A 9,186-nucleotide genomic window follows, 5' to 3' on the forward strand; every position below is an offset into this window, starting at 1 on the left:
ATTATTTCAAAACAAGCGTGTTCCTTCTCGAAAACACACAATGTTAACTTTAATGTTTAGTTTGGAAAATACGGTATAAACTGTATTAAAAATAAGTGACATAATAATTTAAACTACAGTTTGTCTAGTGTAATGGGAATTTGACACACATACACACTTTATGCAAACATCTGTCTGTAAGGGAACAGCAACTCCCAACAACATTCATAATACATTTTCCAGGAAAAAGGGGTAGCTACTGGAGAAAAAAAAAATTGGAAAAGCGCACAATATTTTAAAATACTGCATGCCCACAACCCTCGTGAGGATAAGTGGATTAGAAAATGGATATATGGATAGTCTTGTTAATACATTTAGAATCAAAATATACCTTAGCCTGTAATTACTTTCTATTGAGATTTTTGTTCATCTTCAAATACATTCTGCATGTAATGTAAGTGACTTGGAGACACGCTTGTCCATTCGAAACATTTTCTGAATCCTGTCATTGTCATTGCTAATCAAAATGTGGAATCAAGTAGTTGCAATAATTGTATTTTTATTTAATTTTTTTACTGTAACTTACAACCACACAATGTACCACTCGCAGATAACGTAACATTATAATCTGATTTAAGCGTCAAATCATTGCTTGGGCAATATTGTGAAGGAACCTCCACAGCAATAAAGCTCATTAAATTGATCGGGATACGGATGGGAAGGATCGGATTGAAGAAAAGTAATATTCATCTGTCAGAAAGTCCTGACAACACAATTGCAGCGGCCCCGCCCACCTTGCGTCAGGATTCCATTACACGGGCAATGATAACATTTCCCCTATGACACCTGGCACCATCGCATCTGCAAGAGGCAGAAAGATAAATTCAGCCTGGCTTCGTTGCATAGTGTCTAATTTCTAATCCTTGTTGCGGTGGCTAACAATTTGCCGACGCCCATGCTATTGGTGTACTGACATGATTGAGTAGGAAGGAAGAGGGAAGAGCAAATGTCTTTTGGACAACTCCGTGGAGGTTGGCTTTCACCCAGGCGCTAATCAAATTCATGTACAGTCAGTGTGGGAGGGAAATCTCCTTACTTATTCCAGAGAAGATCTATAAACTACGGTCCAAATGAACTCTTTCTTTCTGGAATTGTGATTTGAAAATTAGGCTCAATACAACCAAAATATACACTTCATCTATATGGAACTTGGGAAGCGCTTCTGAGCACGTTACATGGCGTGACGACTTCCGATGCAAGCAATTCAATCATTCGACATATTCTCACACCAACGTTTCCCTAAATACATCTTTCAGTTTTCTAAAGTGCTTGCCCTCCTTTGGGTCATGGGGGAGCCAGAGCCTATCGAGAGGCGATGTATTCACTCTGGAGTGGGTGCCAGCCACTCACAGTGGAGGAGGAACCAGATGCCGAAATACATTCAATTTGTTTCAATTCTACTAACATAGTTACAATTTTAAGACAGATTTTCCTTGCACGCACGCTGCCCCCTGCGACATCAGATATACCTTTGCATGATATTTCTTGTTTGGGAAATAAATTGAACATAAATCAGACTCTTCAAAAAAAAAAAAACACACTTCGCGAACGTATCTCCGTGAAGCCAAATTGGTGGTAGATCAAATCCATCACAAGGAAGCGATGTCTCAACAGAACACTGCATGTGGTGGAAAACTCCGGAAATATTAAGCACTTTGCGTTGAATTTCCTTAGGTGCTATGTGCCCCCACCATCATTTATAGGTAAGAAATAAATAAAGAGTCTATTAAAGAGGACAACAACTAATTCAAAGCCACTCGGCTCCCCACTGGATTCATCTCCTGTTCACTCGGTCTTAATTGGTCTCAGAAATGTGGCGCTGTGATTGCTATTGGAAATGAAGAGATGCTGAGGCAATTGTCATCAGCCTCTCATAGTTGACTCAATGGAAGGCCTCATCAAGACTTGTTTTTGCAGCACTCAATTACCGCACGCTAGCTACAATTCCCTGACTTGCATTCACATCGAACCCTCCTGCCTCTTCTATTCAACCAGCTGTCTTCTTTATTTGGGTGCGCTCTATTGAATTTCTTTACAAATAACATTGAGTACACCATTTTTTCCTCCTGTATAATTGGAATAGATTGATTTTTCTTCCCTCATCTATAAAAAAAAATAAAACCATCACCTGAATGACCGCGCTAATAGTCTAAAGCAAACAAGGGCCACACAATTAGGAAAATACCCCAATGGGACTTATTATCCCTTTTTATTGGGTTCAATCTTTTGTTTAAGGTGTGTGTGAATGGCTTTACATGCCCCTACCCGTTTGTTTAAAGCAGTTAGATCATATGACTGGGAACTTGCATTACATCTTGGAAAAACAAAGACTTTCGGTCTATTACATTCACATTTGTATGCTGCCCACATACGCTGGTAGCTTTTAAAACGTTTGCTGTGAAAAGGAGATCTACATCTGAATACAAGGTAAATAAAATGCTGGCTGCTGAGTTATTTTGGCTAATTGGATGTTCTGAAAAGTAACAGCATCTTTTTATTTGGCTTTTTCTTTTTTCTTTTTGTTAACATATTTTCCCAGAACCTTAAGGTTGAACTTGAACTTGTTCAACTTTTTGAGTGTTTGAATTTAGAGGTTCCATTCAGTTATATGGAGTGCATTTTTTTTTTAATACAGTACAATCCAATTCAATGTTGAGAGCAATTTTTGTTAAAGAGACCCAAGAGGTCAAAAACTTATTGGTATATTGAAAATGTGCATATTTTCTTTTTTTTAATGCTGCTTACTCAAAAGCTACCAAGTACCGGTATTTGTTTTTAAATATATGCTTACTATTCACCTATGAGGTCCGCCATATTTATGTCATTAGCTACTTATGACAAATCACGTAAATGTGACGTCTGTAAGGCCTTCCTGCCTACTTTATTCCCTAACAAAACCAGAGAGGTGAAAAATATTCAGTAATGACATGCTACACATTGGTCAGATCCACTTGTTTAGCCAGCTAATGGTGGACGTGCCAACTTGCAGTGGTTGTTGTCATCAGTCAATGGCGTCAGCGGCTAATGGCTGATACTGTAGCTCGCTATCTTGGCCATTCGGTTCAGCTACGGCTTGGTTGGAGATCATGACCTTTTTTTTTCACTCAATGCTTTCAAATATACGTGTGATCGTGGAACAATATGTATCTCAAGCCACCACTGCATTAGGAACACCTCTCATTACGAGGCATGATGCGGTGGTAGCTCACATTGGACCAGTGTAGTAATTCAAGTGTGCAATTGACATAACTACATCAATCGAGGCTTTTTGAGGAAAGTGTGTCTCTGATAGTAACGAGACACATGCACACATGCGCACACATACTGACGATACTTCCAAGAGATGAGAATGCAGAGACCTCAGACACTCTTTGTGGCAAATCATTAATTATTAATGGGAAGATTCACACACAGCTTTTGATGTCAGAGCAACCAAGTCTCTTAAAGAGTGAATGTGTGTGTGTGTGTGTGTGTGTGTGTGTGTAGGGGGGATGGGAGTTGTATAATAGCTTCTCGGGGGCCGTGACTAAGTTGATAAAGCGTATGGTTTTTATCTGCGGGGTCAGAAGACGAGGGCTGACATTTCTCCTCCACTGATGATTTCCTGTGGGCATCGCAGCTCTGCGGACACTTGCTTTCAGATGGCTTTATCGCTGTATCGGCAGGGGTTGGCAATACTTCGGTTTTGTGGCACGCTCTCACGTGCGCGTTTGCGCATTGCATGGAAGAATGCATATCTAATCAGAGTAATCACTCGCCTGGCTTTCTAGTGGTCTGCTTGTTAAGCGCTCGGGATGCAACGAGCTGACCCTCGATATGCCACCTTAACAAGGATCGTCCCCTCGGGAGCCAATTTCTCCAATTGACTCCCTTCTCTTGCCTTCTCACCCCTCCCTCTGCTGGTTCCAAAATAGGCCTGTTACTGAAAGAGAATGTTGAATGTTGGTGTGTTGTTATGGAAGCAAAAAGCAGAGGGAGAGGGCATCAGTGGCCAAAGGCAAAAAGAGAAGTGACTTTCTTGCAGCAAAGGCCTTTGTGGTGTCTAAGCTGTGATCATATATGTAAAAGAGCCTTATGTGGTGCATAATAATGGATATCTTCCTTTTTTGTTCTTTTGCTCTATTTCTTCTGCGATTTTGAGTCAAAACAATGAAGGATTTGTCAACTTGTTTATTGACTCAAAACAACGGGAGACATATGCGTGTGGCTGTGAAAATCTTTTTCAGTCTCAACATGCGGCATGGTGGTCCATTGGTTAGCACGTTTCCCTCACAGTGCAGAGGTTGCTAGATTGGATCCGGCCGCGGCCTTCCTGTGTGGAGTTTGCATATTCTCCCCGTGCCTGTGTGGCTTTTCTCCGGGTACTCTGGTTTCCTCCCACATTCCAAAAACACGGTCAATGAATAGAACATTCTAAAAATGCCCCTATGTGTGCCCAGAGATTGGCTAGCAACTAATTCAGGGTGTGCCTTGCCTGTTGCCCGAAGACAGCTGGGATAGGCTCCAGCATGTGGATCAGATAATGGATGGATGGATGGATGGATGGATGGATGGATGGATGGATGGATGGATGGATGGGTGGATGGGTGGATGGATGGACAATATCAACATTTCCAGGTGTTGGATGTGTGGGTGTACAAACCAGAGTAGAAAGAAGTTCAATTTTTTCTCAATTCCAAGAGGAAACAGACAGTGCATGTGTAAATAGAAATCTATAAAGTACTCGTCACTTGTGTCTCATTATACATACATCGAATGGCACTTACCCTTTTATAGTATAGACATACTTATCATAAAGAGCATCCTTAAAAACTTCTTAGAACACCAGCAAATGATCAATTCTTGGAGAGACATCCAATATTTTTTGCGCAAAGTACCGGTAATCCAAACTGTCAAACGATCACAATTTTAATAAGCACTCAAATGTGAAGGAGAGTACAAAGATGTTAAGAGGCTTACCCGTTTATTTGTTACAATACTGATTGTTAACCAGAGTTTAAAAAGAAAAAAAGAGAGGATAATAGGATCAAAACTGTGTTTGAATTCATTTGAAAAACTTTTTACATTCATCCCTGTGTTGTTGAAAGTAATGACTTTTACTTCACAGAGGAAGTCATTAAGACAACCAAACGTCACGGACTCTCCTCTTGTGATGCTTTTCACTCCCAATCTGTTCTTCCGCACCTTTTCCTCTCCTCTTCCTCTCCTCGCGTCGTTCCCTGGCGCTGATCAGGGTGTCAGCAGCTGTCGAGGTAATGAGGATCAGTGTTGTTTTAAACATGAAATGGTGAGGGTGAGAGAGGAGAGCTCGAGAGTGGGGAGATCAATAACAGCCATTACTCCTCCTCTCTAATGATGCAGCCCCTGCCGCCCCCCTTCACCCACCCTCCTACTTCCATGTCCCCCCCACCCCGCCGTCTCAGCCCATTTCTACACACTATCCGATATCGGAAGGGAGGAGGTTATGAAATATCGAATCCCAAGGGCGTGTGCCTTGCCGCCAATTACCCAGTGAAAAATGGCCCCTTCTGGATGTGTGTGTGTGTGCGTGTGTGTGTGTTTGGTGAGAGGAGAGGTTGACGTTGACCGGCCAAAGTCAGTTGACAGCGACGGCAGTTTGGTTCCATTTTATATTGGTCTGTCTTGCACATATTCTATAGACTTAATACCGGCTCACTGTTAAGAGTGTTTCCTAATCATGACGGAGCCAAGGCAAATATTTTGTATTAGTCTGCAAGTGAACATCTGCGTTTGCCCACTGTGGCTTCTTGCGAGTGTTCTCATTTCAGATTTGTCAGTGGGGTGCAGTCAGTGCCTTCTAGGCTTTGTATCCTGGCCAAAACACAATCAGAAGCACCGACCTAAAACTTCGATGCATTGTATTCACTGGTTTCCAACAGTCTCTTATCTTCATTCTGTAGAGTGTGCCAGCTTGTAGACATGTACGGTATATGTTGAATGATTTATTTTTTTGATCAAATCAGATTGCAGCCTCTATGTTTTGGCATGTAAATGTAATCTCCCCGAGGCCTTTAGAATCCTGAGTGCTGGTGTCAAACAAACGCATACTGCTGTTTCTTTTTTGAACCAGTCGGATTTTAGATCCACCCCTCTTCACAAAGGCTCCAAGTGAGGTCGGTATTTTTTGATTGGTTCAGGGAAATAGTCTGCTATGATTCTCCCTCTTTTTGGTTTATCTTAAAAATACGCACATACCGTATTGACCCGAATATAAGACGGTGTTTTTTGCATTGAAATAAGACTGAAAAAGAGGGGGTCGTCTTATATTCGCGGTCTAGACATTATACCCATTCATGTCGCTAGATAGCGCCAGATATCTGCTGAACTTGACTTCCCAGGCCAAAGTGAACACCTGCCACGAAGAATAAAAATAAAAGTAGCGGTGGCACGAAGAAGAAAAATAATAAATAGCGGTAAGAAGGAAAAGAGAAGAAAATAATAGAAGAGGTAACAGAAAATGGAGAAACATAGTGACAATCTGGAGAAAAGTGGGTCGAAGATCGGCCAGGTTAACCGGCAGCTGAGGAGAAGTTATGATGTAATTTACATTTCACAAACCAGAAGCCATTCATTTACGAATGTGATTGCACTTTAGATCTGAATGAGGCAAAATAACATGCTCTTTCTTTCAAATATATTGTTATAATTATTTGTTTCAGATGTACTGTAATTATTTTCTGTATAAAAATTAATTTGGGGTTCAAAAAGTCTTTTTTCAAACTTGAGTCTTGAAAAAGAGAGGGCTGTCTTATAATCAGGGCCGTCTTATATTCGGGCCAATACGGTAAGATTAATTTAAGGGGGAGCACAATGTCGGACATCATTAAAAATGTATTTTTTCGTTGCGCGGGACATGTCATGTCAGGACAGGTCAACCAACACCATTGCTTGCTGGCTTGTTTCAACCTGGAAGTGGATTTTTTTTTGGGGGGGGGCACAGCTAGCTTACAAACAGGCAAGAGCAAACAAAGGAGGTCTGCATCAGCATCTCAGCGGAATGTATTATATTTCTATTGTACTTATATTTACACTCGAGACTTTGTATTTATTGTATCGCGTATCGATGCCTTTCATCATTATTGAACAGTTGCCTTTCTTTTGTACTTGTGTCACACATGTACGCATACAATGAAGTTATTGACGGTCTCAAGTGGATCTTTCCCATCCATTTATCTGTTGGTGTGTGGGAAGCGCTCGTCCCTGATATACAGCACTCGGAGCGCTTATTGAATTGCACTGATGGAACATCAATTACAGATCTTGGTGCCAGAGAAAAAGCGTTAACTAAGCTCCTCATATCACATTACAGTGTGCAGCACTCTTAATGGCTGCTCTAAATAAAATCCCATCATGTTGAGTGTTTGCTGCATTGTCTCTTAGTTGGTCCACCAAGAACCTCAACAGTGATGGACTGTGTTGTTTGCGAATTTGTCAGGTTTTTAAGGTAATTAATATAATGACTGCAGACCCTTTTAGAAACAATGCATTGTTATGTCCTGTCATTCTTACGATACAAACTGCGTATGATGGATATCAATGTTATTATAATTAACGAAAACTAACGAACTAAAACTAAAACTGAAAAAGTATTTTCGTCATCAAAATAATTAAAAAACAAACAAGGCTTTTTAAAAATCGAGACCCAAAGGAATCTCCACTGTAGGTTTATAAAACTAATGACAACTAAATGTAATTACAGAAAAAAACGTCCGTTGTTTTCTTCTTTGCCAATGATTTCATAAATGAGCTTTCGTTACATACGTAGCTACAAAAGAAGGAAGGTCAAACAGTTGTTTGAGAATTGTACATTAGTTCATCGCACAATACATTGTGATCTTTTTTCTATATCTTGCACTCGACTACTACTAACACTAATAACAACTAAGCCAAAACAAAGCATTTTTACCCCCGCCCCCCCAAAAAAACTAATAAAAAATAACAAATTTGCTCTAAAAACGAATTAAAGTTTACTGAATTCAAATAACAAAAGTCAAGACAAAATAAAAACTGGAATAAAAAATCCAACTCTGTTATTACCAGGCCTGTAATTTCATAAATGTCGTTCAAGGGTGTAGCACAGGTGTGTATTGATTAGCATGTCTGCCTCGCAGCCGAGAATATCTGCAATTTTCCCAAAACATTCAGTATAACCTCAATTTTTCATGATTAACCTGTTCCAAAAAAGTTGGACTAAAACCAAAAATGTACAAAAACGGAAGCAATATTTCTGTGAAGAAATCCAATGAATTCATTCCAGAACCCTCCAAAATATTAACAAATCGCATGATTTTGAGATAACTGGAGTGAGGTGAGGTTGTTGTTTGAAAGACGAATCCTCTCCTCTCTCTCCCGGATTACTTTTCTTTGTCTTTCACTGGACACCTAACCCACAAGAACTCAGTTGTCATTGCGGACTTTCAGGGTGATGCTCACTCACCGAGAAACAAAGAACGGCTAACAAGAGCATGGCATGGCATGGCACGTCGATTCTAGGAAATAAATGGCAGAGTCGTCCAGTTCTGGTCCGAAAAACAAGCGTGTGTACAAAAACTGGGACACATTTTTGATAAAAGGTCATTGAAAATATATCACAACTATGGCATATGAAAACTGGTGTTAAGTTCTATTTATTGAAGAATGTATGAATGTGAGTGTCATTTATTTGTTTATTTTTAATATGAAAGGCAGTGGTCTAAAAATGAAATGGATGGTAATTTAGTTCAATGTTACAGCATCATTCAGAGTACAGCATTACAGCCAATCTATGAGAAGCTTCCAAAACATGTTCAAGCTCAACTATGCCAGCAGCGAGTGTGTTCGCAGAAAACAGAATAAATATTATACGTCTCAGTGACCGCTTATCAATAACTGCACTTCGCCTACCCCATCTCCGGTTTACTCAGCTCGGATGTCTCCAAGAATATTAGCCCAATGCGATAGCCTGCATTAGCGTCCAATGTTATTTCTTGAGAGCATCTTTTAACCACTGCATTAAATTACAGTGCATTTTTATCTGAATAATGTCTACATTGAATTTGAGACTCATTTATGCTTAGAGGGGATGCAGGATGATAATTCAAATTGCGCTAATGTCACCACAAATGTATTTTTTATGCATATGCTTTC

The sequence above is a fragment of the Hippocampus comes genome, unplaced genomic scaffold, assembly GCF_001891065.2.
Source record: "Hippocampus comes isolate QL1 unplaced genomic scaffold, H_comes_QL1_v1.1 scaffold275, whole genome shotgun sequence".
Lineage (NCBI taxonomy): Eukaryota > Metazoa > Chordata > Actinopteri > Syngnathiformes > Syngnathidae > Hippocampus > Hippocampus comes.